Below are 22,026 nucleotides of genomic sequence, written 5' to 3'. Positions count from 1 at the left end.
ATGTTTTCTAGCTCCATCTATTTGCCTGAAAATTCAAGATGTCACCTTTTTTTCTGCTATGTAGTATTCCATTGTGTAAATGTACCACATTTTCCTTATCCATTCTTTGGTCAAGTAGCATTTAGTTGTTTCCAGGTTCTGGCTATGACAAACAATGCTGCTATGAACATAGTTGAGCACATGTCCTTGTGATATGATTGAGCATCCTTTGGATATACACCCAAAAGTGGTATGACTGGGTCTTGAGGAAGGTTGTTTCCTACGTCTCTGAGAAATCACCACACTGACGTCCAAAGGGGCTGTACCAGTTTGCACTCCCACCAGCAATGCAGGAGTGTTCCCTTTATCCCACAACCTCTCCAGCATAAGTTCGGTGTTCAGCCAGAACTTTTCTAAATCTTAATTTCACTAAGTAAAAATTCCTAGACAAAATGCTGACTAAAATTTCTTCAAGACTGTGTAGGCCACATCATAGCGATCTCCAGGAAGTCAGTCTCTGCCTCAGGTTTACCTGTATGAGAACTCAGGGAAGCCAGAGCCAAGACTGGCAAGGAGCATATGCAGCGTGAAAACCCTGGGCAAAAAGATGATTCCCACCCCAGGCAAGCAGAGAACGGAGTGAGATTTCATCACGCTACTAAGAATGGCACATGGTTTAAAACTTAAAAACCGTTTCTTTCTGGAATCTTTGATTTAATATAGCTGGACCATGGCTGACTGCTGATAACAGAAACAGCAAAATGCAAAACCAGTCATAACGGTACTGTACCACACTCTTAATTACTGGATTGCTTTAGTCTTATGTTCCGTCCTGACGTCATCACCACGACCCGCCGTCTTTTCAGCAGAAGCTCTGACTGGAAATAACATGTTATAATAAAAATAAAAGCAATCTTATCAAAACTCGTATCTAATGCAATGGCCTTGCTTCACAGGCCCTTCCTGTAGGGCATTTCCTGGTGCACTGGTAGCTTCGGCAGTGACTCAGTGTGGCTAAAGCCAGCTGTTTCTCACCCCTAAGAATGTTCACGTTTCCCCAAGAAGCTAGCCTGGGAACCATTACTCCATTAAGCCTGGCTGTCTAAAAATTCCTTCTTTACACAAGCCAAGTTTTCCATTGTCTGACTTTTTTCCTTGCCACGGCTTTCCACTTCAATAAATTAGCGGACTGCCCCGAGACACATCCTGGTAAATATGTCACTTTGTATTGTGTGGATGAGAGACTTCTGTCGTTATTTCAAGCTTTCCCTCTTGGCCAATAATCCCCAGAGCCAGCTCCTCTGGAGTCAGAGCAACTTGTCTGCGAAGTTCCTTTCACTGCTTCCTACTCTACCAAAGACGGCCTGCAGGGAATTGACTCAACACTCAACCCTTCCCATAAGAGCTATTGCCACTTCCCTGAGTGTTTTCTTCCACCCCTCCTAAAGAAGAGTTTTCTAGAATTCACGATTAACCCACCGGCCTCCACCCAATCGTGTCTCTCCCTGTCCTCCCCCTCGCCTTGCACTCACTGCCTGATCACAACTTTCTCCGGCTCCACCTGCGTCATGCCTTCCCTATCAGTTCCCTGAGGGAACAGGCAACGTGGACGTGGTCACCTGCAGCGCATCCCTTTCCCTGTCATCCTCAACGCTCTACCCTCTGGATCCCTTCTCTCCTCTGCTGCTCTAACTGCTCTCGGGGTTCACAGAAAGCCCTGGCAGACTCCCCAGCCGACCCCTGCAACCCTGCTGCCTGAGATGGTACGAACAACCCCAACACAGGGTCACCCTTCCTATGGCCACCTTTTACTTTTTTTTTTTATGGTTCCTGCTCTACGTCAGCTTTTCTTTTGCCTGACCTCTCCTAAATGTCACATGTTCCCTAAACGTTGGGTGTTGCTTCTCTTTATTTTACACGCTTCTCTTTGGGAGTTCATCTACCCTTAGCTCTTATGTGACAGCGCTCTGGAGAAGATTCCTATTAACCTGGGAATCTGCTCACACTACAATCTTAAATTTCTAATTTTTGCTTACAATCATGTAATATCAATTCACAGTTCTTTTTTAAAAGATGCATTTGTTTGTATGTCTGTGTATGTGCATATATGGACATGTTTATGCGGTGTGTACACAAGCAGAGACCAGAAGAGGGGCACTGAATATTTGCTCTGTCCGTCACTTTCCACCACCACCACCGCCTCTCCCTGATTTATTGGCTGGACTGGAAGCCAGAAAGCCACAGCAATCCTCCTGTCTCAGCTTCTCTCAGAGCTGGGGTTACAGGCATTTTCAGAGATGCCTGGCCTATGACGTGGATGTCAGGATGCAAACTCTAGTCTTTGTGGTCTGAGAACAACACTCTTAACCACTGAGTCGTCTCTCCAGCCCCCACCTAACAATACTTAAAAGCCTTTAGTATACCACTTACAAAGCGAAAACAGAGGCAGGAATATGGCCTGGAACTCTACCTACCTTACCTTAGTGTCTAACGAACAGTCTGATTTATAGCACGGTCCCCACCCAAGCCCAGCTCACACAATCTGCATGGCCTTGATAACATTGCTGAATCAGTATCTCTCTCTCTCTCTCTCTCTCTCTCTCTCTCTCTCTCTCTCTCTCTCTCTCTCCCTTTGAACCCTTGCATGTAAGAGACACATACAAGGGTAACACTTCCTTCTAGAGCAAATTCAGGGATTAAGTTAAAACATGTAAGATGCTTACAAGTGCTTACCGCATAGCAAGAGCTAGGTAAGCATTAGCTACTCCCACTGATAACACTGTTCACCTAAAAACCTAGTGAGAGGGTTATTTTATTAATTTATACACTGAGAACACAAAGGTAGATGATTATGTATGAATCACTAAAATTCCATTTTTCCTTATGCGCTCTTCTGGGTGAAGGGTCACCTATGCGCTCTAGACGCATATTTACTTATACACCTAGTGATACCCAGCACAGTATTCCCAAAACCTTCTTTATAATCACCCTCTTCCACACCTTTAAAAAAAATCCCCAAGTGAGAGCAGCTTGTCAGATGTTCAATGAAATAATAGCCCTATCTGTCACCAATCCAGGGCAGGTTGCCTGCCAGGAATAAAGCTATTAGTACTTCACAGACATCATCATACTTAATCCTCATAACCACCCAGCGACTCCCAGTTCTCAGCAATTTAATTAACCAAAATCACACAGCTAGTAAAGACGGGGGATTGGAATCTGCCATCATCTGGCTCCAGCGTCCACACCCTTCATTCCCGTAGGGCGTGGCTAATAGAGTTCTCAGAAGCACCACCTTCACCTTCTCAGCGCTGGAGAGCAGACTTCTGACCCACCACCCTGCCACTCCACCTAGGTTAACTGAGACGGTGCTCGGAGAAAAACCACTGAGTTACTACTCTCCCTTCGGCGGGGTCCCCACAACGCGTTCCTTTCATGGCAGCTGACACCTTCCATTATAGCTAACATCTTTCCTTAGGAATCTATATGCCAAACAGGCCAGCGGCAGTGAAGAGATGGGCAGATGAAATTTCACATAGCAGATTCAGAATACCATCTACTTCTTGGCCTCTAATTAACCTCCCAACCTGCCTTTCTAAACTCGCACGTCTTTCTGCCTCCGCTGCCATTTTTATCCAGAGTCACTATTTCCGATGATTTCTGATCCTTGCAAAAACTCCCAACACAGCATCACAGACAGGAAAACTAAAGCACAGGGAGCTTAGTGACTTGCAGTAGTAACCTGTTACAAACAGCAAGGCGAGACTTCTAACTGAGCCTGTGGGCCTCACACCCGAGGTGTTTGTTTTTTAAAATCTAAACTCAGTTAAAACCAGAGGCGGCTTCAAGTCGCTGACCCCTACATGGTGATGTGAAGAGCATGTGGACTCTAGAGAAGCAAAGTCCCCAAGCAGACTTGGGCTGGAGAGATGGCTCAGTGGTTAAGAGCACTGCCTGCTCTTCCAGAGGTCCTGAGTTCAATTCCCAGCAACCACATGGTGGCTCACAACCATCTGTACTGAGATCTGGCGCCCTCTTCTGGCGTGCGGGCATACATGGAGGCAGAATGTTGTATACATAATAAATAAATAATAAATCTTTTAAAAAAAAAAAAAAAAGAACCTTAATTCTTGTACCAGGCGGTGGTGGTGCACGCCTTTAATCCCAGCCCTCAAGGAGGCAGAGGCAGGTGGATCTCTGTGAGTTCGAAGCCAGCCTGGTCTACAGAGTGAGTTCCAGGACAGGCACCAAAGCTACAGGGTTTTGTTTAGACGCTTTCTCGGTTGTGCAGTTAAACTCTGATGAAAGAGGGAGGGGTGGAGAGTGTGAACATCTGACAGAAACATCCAAGCAGCTGACCCAAAGGAAACATTGAGGCCAGAGCAACTTCACACCTACGTCCTGCAGACTCTCAGGTCCAACCAGTTCAAAAGCAACTTCACACCTACGTCCTGCAGACTCTCAGGTCCAACCAGTTCAAAAGCAACTTCACACCAATGGCCCAGCAGACTCTCAGGTCCAACCAGTTAGTTTCCTGATTCATCACGGTTTCCCTTTCTCTCCTTCTGCCTCTCTACCTCTGCCCACGGGGCCACAGGCTCCTCCATCAGCCATAAGGAAAAGGAGAGCGTGTTCAAATTCCTCTTCAAACAAAATGAAATCGTCTACTGTGACCTGTTCTAAGAGTCGGTCTGAGAAAGAGATAATAATGGTCGCAGGGACAGTCTTTGTACAACTCCACCGATGCTGCTGCTGCGGAGGTATTACACGATTAAAAACAACAACAAGAACAGACCAGCAAGTTCTTCCTGTTTTCACGTTCTTCTAAATAAAGTAAATTCAATAAAATTTCCCTACTAAAAACCCACGCAACTCTGTGGCAGTGAGACAGCATTTATGCAAAGTTCTACAGCTGGAGATAGGCGTGGCAGTAAAAGCAATGTTAAGTTTTCCAAGAACCACCTTGTGTCCTGTTTGCCCTTCAGGATTTGATCGTTTCTCTGTTCACAAAATCTGGCCACTGAAAATAATATCTTTTTTTAATATCTTTACTTTATGCTTTGACAGTTTCATACACGTATACAATATACCTTGGTTATATCCACCGTCACCCCACTCCCCTTTCCCTCTTCCCTGGGTTACCCTCCATACACACATCCCTCTCTCGCTTTCTCGGTGTGTGTGTGTGTGTGTGTGTGTGTGTGTGTGTGTGTGTGTGTGCTTGGCGGGTATAGGGCTGTCCATTGCAGCAACCTCCCAGAGGCTACACCCCCAGAGAAGACCGACTCTCTCATGAGCCCCTCCTCCCTGAAAGCACCGTCGTCAGCATCATTTTCATCTAATCAAGCTCACCCCGTTATCAAAAGCACACGCGCTATGAACAGCATACCTGCTTTCCTGATGATGAGGGCTCTACATCAAAGGCCTGGTGAATTAGAGAACAGGTAAAACTACCCCCAATCACACTCAAGCTAATGGGGTGCCCATGACATTTACAGCAAACCCCAAACATTACAGCGTCTGATCTTCCCCCTCTGTGCTCCATACCTGAGCTCTGAGTCTTGGCCGTAATGACTGGTACTCTGTCCTCCTCAAGTCCATACAATCCCTGCATTCACGGCCACGTTCAGGTGCCGTGCTGTTACAGAAAGCGCTAAATGGTCTGTCTATTCTCAACTCCTTAAACTTGCCAACAAAAACAGACATGTGTTTGGGGCTGATCAAGATATGAGTCATGACACGTTCCAGGGAGACACATAAGCCCAGCGCAGTCACAACCTGTGACAGCAAACCCACCTGGGCCACTCAGAGTCAGAAACAGAAAGTGCCCGATGCACACAGACCACTCTGCATTTAACTCAGACCTTCCCTTCTCCTTCTGAAACTGCGTAACAAGCATGCAAACATAAATCTTTGCAGAGAGGCCAATTTTTAATCTAAAAACCCAACTGTTTGGTATTTCGGTTCCTTCAAAGCAGAAGATGGAACGGAAAAGGAACCCTCCCCACTTTGCTTTCTAACAACAATATGATTACTGCATACCAAAGAAGGCAAAACAGAGAAGTCTTTGAATTCTGTGCGGTGGGTTAATAGAGTTTAGGGTTTGTTCGTTTTTTTTTTTTAAGCCATGAGCTTTATTTAATGAAGTATTAATCTCTGTGATATATGTGGCAAAAGCTGCAGGGGTGAGCAGGCAATAGGTTCTGACATGCACTGCAATAAATCTGAGCAGTAAGTAATAGAACACATGAGGGAAATGTAGAAGCCCACACAAGTTTTTGGACAGTTTGATAATTGATTTAACCGTAATTTTATGAACTTTTGGTTGCAGCAAAACGCTGCCCAGGAGACACTTTGTTCACTAAACACCACCCATCACCAGAATGGAGCTCTAACTTAGTAGCTTCGCATCTCTTGTTTAAACTCAATATTAGAACTGTGGGGCGTGACAGCTCAGCTTGATCTCCTGCAGCCAAATGAGAGCTCACAAACTTCTGGAACTCCGGTTCTAGGTGCTCCAATGTCTTCTTTGGGCCTTCAAGGGCACTAGGTGTGCATGTGGCGCACAGACATACGTGTGGGAAAAACATCTGTTCACGTTAAACAGAAATAAATTGACTTTATCTGGGGAAGGGATGGGAGTCTGAAGAAGACACCTAGCATCTACCCCTGGGCTTCCACACATACACGCACACACGCAGGCACACATACACAAAAGAAAAAGAAATCAAGACACAGACCCAAGAATGAATGGATATGCAGTCATTAACCAACTCATTTACATTCACTAATTTTAAAGGTAATTCAAACCAGGACAGAGACCTGAAACATCTCTGAAAAGACAGAACGTTGAATAAGGTTTTCCTTCAGTTAAGTGTGGAAATTGAGTTGTTTAGAATACAGACACCTTAAAAACTGGAGATGAAAACCTCAAAAACTCAATTTTAATATAACAAATTATCGGAATAATTAACTATAAAACATAAATAGTCCATGGATATAAAAAGGTTTCAGGGACCGAAGAGATAGTTCAGTGGTCAGGAGCACTAGCTGCTCTTCCAGAGGACTGAGGTTCAATTCCCAGCACATGCAGGGTAGCTAACAACCGTCTGTAATACGTTTCCAAGTGATCTGACACCTCACAAAGATATGCATGCAGGCGAAACACCACTGCGTATGAAATAAAAATAGAGAAATTATCAAAAAAGAGATTTTTAAAGATGCGGGCTGGTCAGCACCAGGAGAAAACGACCTTGTTCTGATTTATCTCGTGCTGGGACAATGAGTGACAAAGTCTACATGAACAGTTAACTGGTGCTCCCTCAATGGACTTGTTCTCAAGAAGAGTTCACAATAGCTGTCAGGTTGGGCGTTATGCAGCTGGAATTATAGCGTGGCCTAGATTTCCAGTCTCTCGCCCAGCAATGCCAACCGCCTCTCATTTCAATGTGGCTGTTAGAACAGTAATGGTTGTTTATCAAACGGAATTGAGCCAAAACCTATCTCACCTTTCTTAATTAACCTATATATCTTTTAACAACTTTAATTTTCTTTTACATATAATTATTGTGTATATATTCTTTTTTTTTTTTTTTTTTTTTTGAGACAGGGTTTCTCTGTGGCTTTGGAGCCTGTCCTGGAACTAGCTCTTGTAGACCAGGCTGGTCTCGAACTCACAGAGATCCTCCTGCCTCTGCCTCCCAAGTGCTGGGATTAAAGGCGTGCGCCACCATCGCCAGGCTTTGTGTATATATTCCAAGGAGCTGAGGCTAGAAGACAGCCTGGGGCACTCAGTCCTTTCCAACCATTCTGGGTTCCAGGGACCAGATATGGCAGCGAGTGCCTTTATCCACTGAGCTATCTCTGGCCCAAGACTCTTTAACAATGCCATGCTGGGGCTGGAGCGAAGGCTCAGCAGTGAACGACTCCTGCACAGAACCAGGGTTCTGTCCCCAGCACCCACATGGGGCTTTGCGACCCTCCGTAATTCCAGTTCTAGGGATTCTGACGCCCTCTTCCAGGCTCCTTGGGTACTGTGCAGCATGGGATGTACACACACACACACACACACACACACAGAGGCAATAAGCACAAATACATGAAATAAAAAATTAAAATACCACGCCTTACTATATACCTCATCTGCCCTCATAAACATGGACTAAAAAAGAGAAATAGTAGTTCAAATTAAGGATGTCAGTTAAACTGTTATTACTCAAAAAAAAAGCTGTTTTAAAACTCGTCAAGAAACATGTATTACACACACACACACACATCCTAAAGATAGTTTTCGCTTGATTTGCATGGTTTGGGGGTTCCACCTTTTAGCTGCAAGCTGCGTCTAGATAGTGTTATTAGCCGCTACACAGTGCTCACCTAAGTGCCCACAGGAAACTCCACATCTCTTTCCTGGTAAAAGAAAAGTGCACGAGAAAATACAGCATGTTGTATGTGCTTGCACCAAACATAAAGACCAAAATTTTGTTCAATATTATTGCTGCACCATTAGCTATTTTCTAGGCTTAGTCCAAAAACACAAACCAAAATTAAAGTGTTCTGTTCCTGTAAAGCGCGTGTTCCCTTTCCAAAAAGTCTGTGTGGATGACGGCACACACACGTGATGACAGAGTAGGCAAGAAGACCAAACGTTCAGGGCCAGCCTGGGCTACGTGGTGAGAGCCTGTCTCAAAGAAGACAGAGAGGAGTGGGGAGAGCCTGGCCGCCTACCCAGTGTTTCATTATTTCAGGAACTGGACGAAGGTGTTTTGAAAACAAAGCAAAACACAAATGTCCCCTCCAGGTTTGACGATGGAGACGTCTTTTAAATTCATCTTTCAAGTCCTCCATCCCCACACTTCCTGACTTGGGTTTACTAGACATAATATAAGGACTTTCTTTCCCCAGCTCCTGGAAATACCCTTCAGGTCAGAGTCTGGGGTGAAGCTTTTGACTAACAATGAAGTCCTACTTCCTCCAGCCCTGGCAACCAGAGAATCCTCACAGCTGAGGAACCGCTGCCCTGCAAGGGGAAGCTGGCTTCACCAGAAGTCTCGCTCCAAAGGAAAGAGCCTTGAAACACTGATAGAGCCAGGTTAGGGTCGGTGCGTCCAGAGATAATCTTCCCCCAGAAAGAAAATCTCCAAGCAAGAGAAAAGAGTTTGAAACAAGAAATAAAAATCGGAATCCTACTAAGACAACTGCTTTCTCCAGTTAACAGACTTTTTGAGTTCCCTTCGCACTGTTCTCAGGTCTTACCAAAGCAAGGGCTTGTGCCTGTCCCCCATGTCGGAAAAGGTCACAGTCTCATTACAAAGAGTTTGTACACCAAGCCTTCTTTCCCGACCGGGGTGCTGGCACAGACTCTTAACCTCAGCACTAGGGAAGCAGAGACAGGCAGATTTCTGTGAGTCCGATGCCAGCCTGGTCTACACAGTTTCAGGCCAGCCAGAGCCATAGTGAACTCCCGTTTTAAAAGGAATAAAATTTAAGCTCCTTTCTCTAAAAATGAACCCTGAAAACACACCTCACAGCCTTCATCCAACCTTCCTCAAAAAGCCCCAGGCAAGACCTTAGTGGCGTTTAAACAGCAATAGACTTAGAACTGTGCCCTCAAGAAACCAGTTTTCCCACAAAGGTGAATCTGCCTCAAGCGAATTTCTCAGCCCCTGGCTGGGCTGTGTAAAAGAATACCTTACACAGATATAAGAATCACGCTGATACTCTTTCCCTTAAACAGAGTGCCGTGTAAGGGAGCGGAGAAGATGGAGCTGTTTTCTCTTTATTTTCTGGGGATGATTCACAAAAATATGTGTGGCGTTTTGAAACAGTCTTCCCTCCTATCCCACCCACACATGCCCTTCCCTGCTGGGTCTTTAAGTGTGGGAGCCGGGTTCGAGCATCCACCCCTGATGGATGCCCTGCTCTGGAATATTACAGGGAAACTGAGCTCCAGGGTCTGAGCACACCTTCCAAGACTGGAGCTCTGTGGTATTATACAGAGAATCGGGGTCCCACTCCAGTTCCCTGACAGGAGTCCGGTGTGGTGGAGATTCTGGGGTGTGGGGTTCCACACTTTCCTGGCTAGAGTTCTGTGGTGTCAGAGTCTGTGGTGGGGAGGGGAGTCTGGGGTGTGAGCTGGGCACACACTTCCTTGGCTGAGTCTGTGGCGTGGTAGGGCCAGGGTGTAAGGCTGTGCACACATCTCTGACTAGAGTTCTGAGGTGTTTGGGTCCCAGCACGCTGCCCTGACTGGAGTCTGTGGTGGGGAGGGTAGACCGGGTGTGAGCTGGGAGCCCACTTCCGTGAGTGGAGTCTGTGGTGGGAGTCCCTGGGTAGGAGCTCGGATCACCCTTTTCCTGACTGAAGTCTGCGGAGTGTGAAGGGGAGTCCCGGGTGTGAGCTGGGGGCACCCTACCCTGACTGGAGTCTGTGGATGAGAATCTGGGTGTGCGCTGGGAGCACCTTACCCTGACTGGAGTCTGGTGTGCAGGGAGAGCCCGGGTGTGAGCACATTTTCCCGAATGGAGTCTGTGGATGAGAGTCTGGGTGTGAGCTGGGAGCACACAGCCCTGACTGGAGTCTGTGGATCAGAGTCTGGGTGTGAGCTTGGAGCACATTGCCCTGACCGGAGACTGTGGTGTGCAGGGGGAGCCCGGGTGTGAGCACATTTTCCCGACTGGAGTCTGTGGTGGGGAGTCCCGGAGTGTGAGCTTGGAGCACACCGCCCTGACCGGAGTTCTGGACTGTGGGGAGGCGGGGCGCCCCGAAGCCCCAGACGAGTCCCTTCCTGTCACCCCGAGGCTGCCCCCCACTCCCCGAGGCGGGGATCCCCGGGTCGCAGGAGGGACCGCCCGCTGGCTTACCTGCGGCGGAGGGCCACCGAGCTCCACAAGTTGCAGTCCCGCCTCCCGGCGCCGGCCCGGCTGCCAGATCGCTGCTCCCGCGGCGGTCGCCCCGCGCCCTAGGCGGCGACAGGAGCCCGGGACGGAGCACAGCGCCGGGTTGACATCACCGCCGCCCAGGTGCCGCCTCCCCTCGGTCCTCCCCGGCTCGCCCCGCCGCGCTCCGCCCCGCCCCGCCCCCGGCGGGAACCAGCCCCAGGGGCGGAGGGGCGTGGCCTCGCGCTCGCGGCCCGCTGATTGGCTCGGCGCGCGGTCACTCCGAGGCGCCGCCGGGTTCTCCCGCATTCCTGGCGGAGCCCGGCGGAGCTGGAAGTGGGCGTCGGTGGGAAGCGCGGCCGTGCGGGCTGCGGTCCGCCGGGGCGGGGAGAGAGGAGGGCGGAGGAGAGCCGTGGGGTCGGGTCGGGTCGCGGCTCCTCCCGGATCGGAAGCGCCGCTCACCCCGAGGGCCTCCCTTTTTAAGGCAGAGCCGCCTCCGTGTCCCGGACGGGGCGGACGCGGCCGGCGGGAAGGGGGAAAGCAAAGGCCCCGAAGGCCTCCTAACCCGCAGCGAGGGCCCCCGGGGGAAACTGAGGACTTGCAGAGACTGGGAGGACTGGGGGATCCCAGACGCGGCCACCCTAGCTCTGCGTGGTCAACTGGTGGCGCTCAACCACGTGGTTGCTTTTGCACGTAGCCACAAAAATAAGTAAAACCTCACGTACCACGCAAGCTTTCAGACAAATAAAATGGACTCTCCAGGGGGAGCGGAAATTTTACTGTTTACATTTTGTTTTTGTTTTGAGACAGGATCTCAGTATATCCGCAAGGCTGTCTTAAAATTGTTATCCTCCCGCGTTGGTCTTCTAGTGGCCGGGATTGCAGGCCCACACTACCAAACCCTGTACTAACCTGTTTTTTTTTTTTTAAAGATCATTATTTTTGTTGTTTATTTTTTCCAGAAGGGATTCTCTGTGTTTTCCTGGCTGTCCAGAAACTCACTCTGCACCAGGAACAGAGATCTGTCTGTCTCGGCCACCTGAGTGCTGGGATTAAAGACGTGCGCCATCACTCCTGGCTATTATTATTTTTAATTAAGTGTAAGTATGTGTACGCGCATGGAGGCCAGAAGCCCTGGGTTTCACTGCCAGTTTTTTGGCACTGAAGTTAGTGGCAGCTGTGAGGTAGGAGCTGGGAACTGAACTCAGTGTTTCTATAAAAATGCAGCAGAAGGGCTTAACTTTTTGGCTATCTCTCCAGCCCCTGCCCTAAACTTTCTAAATACCATAGGGTTTTGTCTGGGTGCACAACTGGAAAGGGAAAACCCTCACAACTGACTTCAAACCTCATGATAATAATTACTGTTGAACCAATTGCAGTGACTGAGCTAACAATTAAGAATTAACTACTATTTACTCTCCGGTGGATATCAGCGGTATATAATCCTCTTGGCTGCCAAGTCAGGAAGGTTCTCAGGAGCCCATCTTTCAGTCCCCCTTCCCCCGCCCCCGCGCCCCCCCCTCAGACCCAAGACAGAACGGAATGATGAGAAGTGGCTTTGTGTATAAGAATATGTACATAGGTGTCAAAGTATAGCCATCATCATCTAGACGTACAATTAATTTCTATTGGCTTTTTGTGGGCTTTGGGGTTTTTCTGGGGAACGGAAGATGTTGGGTTTGTGTGTGTTGTCTGATTAATTTGATTTTTGTTTTTCTGTTTTTTTTTTTTGTTGTTGTTGTTGTTGTTGGTTTTTTTCTTTGTTTGTTTTTTGAGGCAGAGTCTTAGGTAGCTGAAGATCTCCTGAACTCACTATGTAGCAAGTACTAACCTGGAACTCAGGAGCCTCCACGCCACAAATGCTGGAATTAAGGTGTGTGACTTGCGACTCTATTGTTTGTTCTTTGATTGATGGTATGTCCTACAGTCACCATTCCACCAAATGCAGGATGAACTCACAATGCCCATCATTGTGTCCCGTGTAATCTTCCCAGCCTACCTGTCCACAGGAAGTAAATTGATTTTAACATAGGGCCTCAGTCTCAGCAAGGTTCCCGGTTTCCTGTAACTGATCCAGAGGATCTGACGCCCTCTTCAGTCCTCCAAGGGTAGTACACTGTCGAATTATCTTGGGTCAAGAAAAAAACCAGGCTAGCTAAAAGATGGACCAATTATGTTTTTCTTTATTATAAGGGGCAAACTCACGAAACAGGAACGAGGAGAAGTCCAAGCTCAGGTGTGTAGCGCGGGTGAGAGAGAGAGAGAGAGAGAGAGAGAGAGAGAGAGAGAGAGAGAGAGAGAGAGGAGAGAGAGAGCGAGCCTTGATTGGGCCGCCCCGGGTACCCAAAGGTCACGCCTTAACCTGATCCCACCCCTTAAAGATCTTTGGCTGACAGAGATTCCCCATCACTACACGCATGATTCACACATGATGCAGGCACACATAACTGGGGGCAAGACACTCACATTTTAAAAAATAGCCTGATTGTCCACATTCCACACAATTTTAGGCACCCTGGAGCTGCAGAAATAATCTAGACTTGAGCCTGGGTGCTCAATCCCTCTGAGCTCAGCAAACAGAAGAGCGATACAGGGCTGGAGATGGATCACGTCACTTCTTCCCCTCTACACACCGTCTACTCCCAGATTATTTCTAGCCAGAAACATCAGCCATCTCCCGGTGGGTTCCCTCCCCTCCCTCCCCTCCCCCTCCTCCACCTGCTAGTCACCCACTCAACCCCTAACTCCCTCCCGCGTCTTCTAAATTTACTGCTCCACCTCCCTCGGCCACCCCAGTCCCCTTGCTCCCTCCCAGGTGCCCGCCCAGAAGCTTCCGGACACTCCTCCATCCCTAGACTTGGGATGGCTGCCTCGGGACTCCCGGCTCTTCCAAAACCCACAGCCAGCCACAGGAGGGGGAGGGAACTCCGCCCCCACAGAGGCGGCAGGATAGAATAACAGGAAGTTGCCTCCCGTTCCCTCTTCATCTGGAATGATAACAGCTGCTTCCAAAGTCCAGAAAACAAAAGACTCAGAAGGAAAGCTGGAAACAGAAAACCTGGAGCGACTGCGCTCAAACCAGGGGTTACACAGAGTGTGGGGGAGGGGTGGGGGCGTGGATTTCAGCCTCTGTCTCCCCCTCCTTTCTACCAGAGCCCTACCTCTTAACTGTTCTATACTTGCACATCACTCTCACGCTGAATTTTTGCAAGCTAGCCTCAGGGGCTGGAGAAACAGCTCAGCCTAAGAGCACTGGATGCTCTAACAGAGAACCAGGGTTCAATCTCCAGAACCACGTGTGGGCGCACAACCTTCTGTAACTCCAGTCCAGGGGGGTCCAACACCCTCTTCTGGCCTCTGCAGCCACTACACACAGGGTGCACAGACACGCACACAGGCAAGACCCCCATACACGCAGAATAAAAATAAAATAAAAAGTTGGCCTGCTAATTAACATGGAAGCCACTGGCCTCTGCGTATCCTGGGAAAACATCAGTCAGGACATTGCACAGAAGAAAACGGGATGGTGAGGGTCAAAGACAACCTCATCTCTGTCACGGATCATCTCTGGCTTATGGGAATATCCCTGTGTGACATCATCTGTGGCATGGGAACGCCCCCATGTGATGCCTATGGATCCCCACTAACTCTGTAGGCCACATGACTATGTCCTACCTAGTCACTCCAACGCTGAGCCTCACAAACTTTGCCAGGTACTGTCATTATGTTGGGGATACGACCAGAAGAGACTCTAGGGAAAGCAGAAGAAAGGGTAAAGCTGGATCCTATGGGAACCCTAAATATCACATAACACAACTTCGTGTTGGTAGAAGCCCTTCAACGGCGGTGTTGCCCACAGGAGGAGCAGCGAAGAAGCCAGGAAAGCAGCCACCATGAGGACCTTCAATCCGCTGCACCAGAACCTGGTTTTCACACTTTCCTCCCCAAAAGCCCCTGCCGTGTGTCCTCCAGTAATCCTAAACTGTCCATGAGATGGGTGTGCTGCTTTTTGTAAAGATTTATTTTATGTATGCGTACACCTGCTGAAGTTAGCGTTCCCTTCAGAGGCCAGAAGAGGGGATGGGACCTCCTGAACTGGAGTTACGGACGATCATGAGTCACCTTGTAGGTTTCAGGAACCAGGTCTGTGTTCAGGTGGAAGTTCCATCCCGCCCTGCAGGAGTAGCAAGTGCTCTTACCCAGAGCCCCAGGCTGTCAGTGCTGGGCTGACATACAGAACGAAAAGGCATAAGCAGGATTTGAAGTGTAGGCCACTACAACACCCAGACCAACCTAGATCCCCACTGGGCCTTCTCTCCAGCCACTGAATAAATGCCTGCACTTCCTACCCTGCTGTGGACAAGGTCTTTAGAAGTTCAGTAACAACCTGACCAAACTGTCCCCAGAGGATTTTGGAGTCCCCAGCTGTGTTCAATCACCTGGCCAACCCACAGTGCACCAGACAGTGAAAACCATGAGTCCAAACCAAACAAAGCAAGCTTGGTTTTCGAATTCCTTCAGGGGGAAGTGCTGTTGCTTCATCTGCCCATCAGCATGGCATTTGGTGGCAACACAGACACCATCTCAACTGAGACACTGTTTAGCTGGTACTGTGAACATTGTTTGTGAATCCAGCCCCTCTGTTTCCGTAGAACCAGGTCAGCGATACTCAAATACTTTGTCCCAGGGTGAGTCTTATTCTCTAGTCATCCGTCCTCCAGATAAATCTGAAAACCCAGGCACATTCAATTTAACCATTATTCATTCGCTTCTGAGTTGAAGGAGGCATTCTTAATTAAAAATAAGAATCATGTCCTTTCACAGCCCTTGCTTAATGATGAGATTCAGCAAATTCCCTTAAGTAATCGTACTATAAATTTAATTAAATTACTTTTAGTTTAATATTAGATAGTAGTGTGCATCTATAATCTCAACCACTCCAGAGACTGAGGCAGGAGGATTGCTAAAATCCTGGAACCTGAGTCCAACTTGGGCAACACAACAAAACCCTATCTGAAATGGCTGGCTAACTGGGTTATTCTGAGGAGACCCCCTGGATAGACCAGGATAGACCCACCCTAGGTAAACCCCCAGCTTTTCAATACATAGGTGCATTCCTGTTTCTTGTCTGAAGCAGCGATCTCACAGCCTCCATCCCCAGAGGGCCAAGACTTTCCCAAGCCATCAGGCCTTTGTAGGATTCACAGGTCACGCTCATCTTTCTGCTTAACACATCCTATGCAGAGAGCTCTACAGGTCTCAGGAACAGCGGATAGTGCTCAACGACAGAGCGTCCTCACGGCTGCCCTTAGATTTTTCACTCGCCACAGAGTTAAGTAAAGCTCCTTGTGTTTCATGGTTCACTGCTAATCAAAATGTCTCCCGCCTGACACTCCAGGACAACTCATTGCCTGGCCCAGTGCCATCTGTGATTCCCACGGTGCTCACCTGTGCTCCTGGACAATCATTAATTCGCTGTTTCTAATTTAGTCTCTCCGTATTTACCAGAATTTGTCTACTAAGTCAGAATTTACACTTCTGAACGACCTGTTACCTTCAATTCAGAAACACCTAAGAAGACGGAGGGGAAAGAATTTTTGTGAAAAGCAGATGTAAGATGAGAGGGGCACCCCTGGTTTGAAAACTTGCTTTCTTGGATGGGATCTTCCCCGCAAGTTGAGACTGCTCCCGATCAATAAATCCCAGGCTGGAGAGCGAATCTCTCAGATCCTGTAACTCGGGGGTTCCCGCCACGTTTGCTGTCTCCTCCAGATACTGCTTTCGGGAAAAGCCTTTCCTTGGAGGGATGTGGATTCTGCAGCATAGGCTGCCAAGTGATTAGTGCTGTGGTCTGTTAAACTAGCCAGGGGACTAAAGGAGCCGAGAGAGTGTCATAGCTGTTACTTAAGTATGCCTCTCTGTTACATGCTTTAAGGCACCGTGCTTCTAATTCACCTTGGGTCGTTCCCAGGTGCCCCTCTGTTGCTTGAACACACAATGAGATATAATGTAATAACCACAGACATGCCTTTCATATTATAAGTCACCATTTCTGGAGAGACAGAAAAGAAATTATCGCCCATTCCTGAATTTTAAAAAAGCGTTAAAAGTCAGCACCTGTCCTTTGGTAAAATTCAAGTCTGCAGCCTGAGCTGTAAGGCCTACACCACTCAAAACCTTGGCCTTGGCCTTTCCATCTATAAATGAGATGTCAGGCGTGAGCAAGGCAGCGTACACTGAAGGCGTATGAGCTAAGGGAAGCTGTGAGCCCACCTTCCTTCTAGCAGTCTGACGTGGGTCGTTAGAAAGGATCCCTTGGGCAGCATGCGAACAGTGTCTACAGACATCCTGGAAATATAATGACAGTAAAAATGATAACGGTTGTTTTTATTTTTGAGAGAGATAGGGTCTCACTGGGTGGATCGGTAGACTAGGCTGACCTTGAACTCAGAGACCTACCTGCCTCTGACTCCAGAATGGGAGTTAGGCACCGCCACACCTGCCCCCGTCATGTTTTCCTTACCCTTCCATCCTTTTAAGAAATTATTTTTACATGTATTTATTTGTGTGAGCGTCAGTTCTGGAGATGGAACTTGGGTCGCTAAGCTCGGCAGCAAGCGCCCTAAGCAGCGAGCCATCGTCCTGTTAGGCTGCATGTGATTCTCATCTGCCTCAGACAGCTGATCTATCAGAAAAGCAGAAGAGCAAGCATGGGGTCTCAGAAGTCCAGACTGGATCCACACCAACTGGCCCGGTCAAGTTTTCTCAATGGTAGTGGGTGTGACATCCAGACACTCGAGTAGCAGAGCGGCAGGGACAGAGACACAAAAACAAGCATCGGACTGGCCCACAAGTAGGCGGGAGTACGCGGAGACAGAAAAGGAGATCAAAATACAGTGGTCAGTGACTGAAGAAAGGTCTGTGATCCCACACAGAATACAGGGGTGGTGGGGGCTGGAGAGATGGCTCAGCGGTTAAGAGCATTGCCTGCTCTTCCAAAGGTCCTGAGTTCAATTCCCAGCAACCACATGGTGGCTCACAACCATCTGTAATGGGGTCTGGTGCCCTCTTCTGACCTTCAGGCATACACACAGAAAGAATATTGTATACATAATAAATAAATAAATATTAAAAAAAAAAAGAATACAGGGGTGGTCATAAGCCACGAGGCAACAGGTGCCACGGGAGTGACAATACAGGGGTGGTCGTAAGCCACGAGGCAACAGATGCCACGGGAGTGACAATACAGGGGTGGTCATAAGCCTCGAAACAACAGATGCCACGGGAGTGACAATACAAGGGTGGTCGTAAGCCACGAGGCAACAGATGCCACAGGAATGACAGTAGCACCTGCAGAAACAGCTGCAATTATAACAACATTAACAAAAGGCATAATGGTAAAAGTAAATACGCAGCAATTTTTAGTCTCTTCACATATTAACATGATTTTGGCAATGCCTGTCTTATTTCCTAAACAGGGAAACTAAGCTGCAGACAGCTCACGTGTTTTCCTGAGGTACAAAATGACGTCATAACCTGATTGCACCTACTTTGGTGCTGGCGCCCGCAGAGAGAAAGGCTGTGACATAGATGGTGGGTACAGAGGGTCTGGGGAAGCTTGCACCGTGCTCCAGTTCCTGTGAGCCTCGGAGGCCCAGGACCTTCCTACGGTTCTCTCACCCCTCCGGTTGCCGGTTGTCTCACTCCCTGGGCTCTATCAGCTGGGATGATCTGAAGTCCTTGAAAGAGCGTCTCTGACCCACGTCTCTAACGAGGCATAGAAGTGGGAGTGTTGCACGTTTCCCAAGAGACACAGACTGGACAGAGCCCCGTATTTCTATTCTGAAGCGATGGGAAAATTCTTAAGATACTGGTGACCATGGCCTTTGGTTTCTAATCTTGTGTCCTGGTGACACTGTTTTGGGTCCGTCTTACTCTGTTTCGGGGTCTGTTTTGTCAGACACTATAGGAGTTCAGAGTGTGAACCACAACAAGTAATTACTCTGCATATTAATTAACTGTCATTATATTAATCACATGGCCCCGCTCCACCGATGGACCTGTGATTACAGCCCCTAGATGTCATTTTATCTTTTCCCACGACCTCCCACATCAGCAGCCGGGTCACCAAGGGGCTCGACGGCGTTGAGATGAGCGTGTTCTAATTAGAGTGAGAACAAATCCCCGGCATATCTTACTACTACCATTTTATTTCACTGCAATAAAACTCTCTCCAACAACCTTGCTTTGCTTTTACGAAGTACATTTAGGAGAGGGGCTACCGAGAAAATGCTGCTTTCTTACAAAGCTATTTGCAATGCTCTGCACTTCCCTGTCAATCAAAGAACGTAAGTCCTTCCTCCTGTGAGGTGGGAAAGGACTTGAGGGTTGCTTAGCCCATCCTGAGAGAGTCTGAATTGCTAGTAGGTTGCAAAGAACCTCCATGAAATCGGCCAAAATGCCGGGGAAGGTTTAGTTAAGCCTTTATGTCTTACACCAAAAATGATTTCCATGTCCCCCTCTAGAAAGAATCTGTGTTGGCGATCTCATTCTAATATCCAACCCACTGGCTTCTAAACATTTTTAGAGAACAATAAATATTAATTTTCCTTGTCCAAAACGCCACTCAGAGCCCCCCACCCCCACTCCGTTCACGTCCTTAGGCGTAGTCGTTTTCCGAGCTCGGCTTTATTTGTCCTGCCCTATTTTAAGCCCCAGGGCTGTGCTTGGTTCTCTTCTAAAGCTTTATTTATTTATAGAATAAAGGAGTCATATGTGTGGAAATAATAACACCTTTGTCAGACAGCGCCGGGATCCAAAGCCCACTTTAAGTGGAGCATACTTCCTGTGTGGTGGGCAAAAGCCAGAGAGGAGGAGGAGAAACCGCTGCTTCCCCTGCAGCAGAGACCCCCTGACAAGAAGGGAGCACCCCAGGAAGCATTGGCTCTGTTTGCTGCAGCAGAATCACTTGGCCCCACCTTTCCCTACCCTCGGACCCCATCTCACCCACCCTCCCACATCCTGCTAACCAAGGGCTCCCTGTCCATTCTTCCGTGGGATCCTGGGACTCGACCCAGGGGAGACAATTCATGGGAAACTGAATAGCCTGTTTGGTCATCTTTTCATGTTCTCTGACGGCTTATCTACAATCTCATTTAATCAACCCTGAAAGTAAGTGGCATCATTACCACCACTTTCGGGATGATGCAACTGAGGCCTCGGAGCAGAACCAGCTTTGTGGGCAGGTGAAGTGTGCAGCCAGCTGGGAACGCCACCACCCAGCAGCTTAGAGGGCTTCCCACATGGGGTGATATTCTGCAGTGCTGTCTTAACATTTGTGTGCTGACCTGGAACGTACGATGTAGCCTAAATTGGCCTCAAACTCTAAGCAATTCTTGGGCTTAGAGTTCTGCAACTCTGGAATTATGATTATAAGCCACCGCTCCTGCTTGTCTTGAAACTCCTAATAGCTTTTTAACAAGACGCGTCACACTGGAGCCTGCAAGCCATGTCACTCGTCCTGCCTGGAAGGGTTGGGTAACTTTCCCCAGGTCACCCAACCACGTACTCTGCCAGGCCCCAGTGAACTTCACTGAGTGGATGTTGCACAACGGAATCAGTTTCTCACCTATCTAAGGACTTGAAACCCAAGGTCCTCCCTGACTGACCTGTGGCCGGCTGCCCTCTCTATGTGTCTTCACATATTCTTTGGGATTGGGCCGACAATAATGTCCTCATTTTAACACAGTTACCCCCTTTACAATCTCCCATCTGCAAATACAGTCACATTCCAGACACTAGGGTGAGGGTGTCTAGGACTGCCCGCAGCAGCCTGTAAGCAAGGAGCCTCTAGATTGTCCCTGTGTTTGTTCGCCGTAAACCCCGTGTGAGGAGAAAGCCTTTATCGCCAGAGTAGAAAGGAAGGCACAGAGAGATCTGCTCTTACCGTCTTGATACATGATACAGGCAAAGCTTGGGGACCTCAGGGCCGAATCTACGCTGGCGCATCTACAGAACAAACTACAGACAGGGCCGCCTGCGAGGACGCGGAGGACGCCACTCAGGTTGCAGGCTCTCTGCCTCTGGAAGACACTGATTCGAGCTGGGGTCGGGGGAGGGGACGACGCGATTACAGTTTTACTCACAAGCTACACAAGGACACCTCTGTGGACGGAACAAGCTGTGGTCTAGTGTCTTTATCTCTCCTTCAGCTGGCTCCAAGGCTGCAAGCAGGGAGCAGCGAGGAGTTTGCTGAGGCAGCCGAGGATTAAGGCAGCTAGCTCTTTGAAATGATAAGACAGGAAATTCATTTTCAGTCTGGACGTGGACAGTGTTTTAATGCAGAGAGATCTGACTCTGGACTGCAATCTGGGAATGTTCCTGTATGGAGAGGCAAGGAGGGGAGGGATATGGCTTCTTCTTTGGAAGTGTTCTTGAGTGACAGGTGTTTTTCTCACACATGTAGGGGACTGAATGAGTGACAGGGAGATGCGGAACACACTGGCCTACCTGGCTCTGACATTTTGGGCAAATCGCTTCAGTTATTCAGACCTCCATTTCTTTTTTTTTTTAAATATTTATTTATTATGTATACAATATTCTGTCAGTGTGTATGCCTGCAGGCCAGAAGAGGGCACCAGACCCCATTAAAGATGGTTGTGAGCCACCATGTGGTTGCTGGGAATTGAACTCAGGAGCTTTGGAAGAGCAGGCAATGCTCTTAACCGCTGAGCCATCTCTCCAGCTCCCTCCATTTCTTTTTAGCCCCCTACGCTTCCTAGTTCTGCTCTGCTATCCAAATTCAGGATCAGGGATGATAATAGGTGTTCTTCCTTAAATTATGTATTTATTTATTATGTATACAGTCTTCTGCCTGCATGTATGCCTGCAGGCCAGAAGAGGGCACCAGATCTCATTATAGATGGCTGTGATCCACCATGTGGTTGCTGGGAATTGAACTCAGGACCAGTGTTCTCAGCATTTCAAAGTACATACTGCTCTTGCGGGAGACCTGGGTTAAGTTCCCAGGACCCACAAGGAGGCTCACAAACACCTGTTAACTATGGTTCTGTGAATCTGTTGCCCTCTTCTGGCCTCCATGGGTACTGCATACATGAGGTGCGCACACACACACACACACACACACACACACACACACACACACACATAT

At 48.3% G+C, this 22,026-nt stretch overlaps 1 protein-coding gene and 1 long non-coding RNA gene across 15 annotated transcripts in view; one reads left to right on the top strand and one right to left on the bottom strand.

The window, feature by feature from the left end:
- Ppfibp1 (PPFIA binding protein 1) overlaps positions 1–10,990 on the bottom strand; it is a 141,799-nt gene extending 130,809 nt beyond the window's left edge. For 12 of the 13 annotated variants that reach the window (XM_050164660.1, XM_050164657.1, XM_050164665.1 and 9 more), the window contains exon 1: positions 10,842–10,990. The gene's annotated coding sequence lies outside the window, so the exon portion shown is untranslated. The remainder of the gene's footprint in view (positions 1–10,841) is intronic. The other variant, XM_050164659.1, reaches the window with a different exon arrangement.
- Positions 10,991–11,187: 197 nt separating this feature from the next.
- LOC126515225 (uncharacterized) lies at positions 11,188–17,945 on the top strand. Of its 2 annotated transcripts, none has more exons than XR_007595774.1 (5): positions 11,188–11,956; positions 12,637–12,729; positions 13,050–13,092; positions 13,367–13,536; positions 13,653–17,945. It is a non-coding gene; the product is annotated as an uncharacterized lncRNA (long non-coding RNA). The 2 variants fall into 2 exon arrangements; XR_007595773.1 differs by having other exon boundaries at positions 13,050–13,105.
- The last annotated feature ends 4,081 nt before the right edge of the window (positions 17,946–22,026 follow it).

The sequence above is a fragment of the Alexandromys fortis genome, unplaced genomic scaffold, assembly GCF_014885135.2.
Source record: "Alexandromys fortis isolate MF-2015 unplaced genomic scaffold, M_Fortis_MF-2015_v1.1 scaffold_153, whole genome shotgun sequence".
Lineage (NCBI taxonomy): Eukaryota > Metazoa > Chordata > Mammalia > Rodentia > Cricetidae > Alexandromys > Alexandromys fortis.
This window is presented reverse-complemented; position numbering and strand designations above follow the sequence as displayed.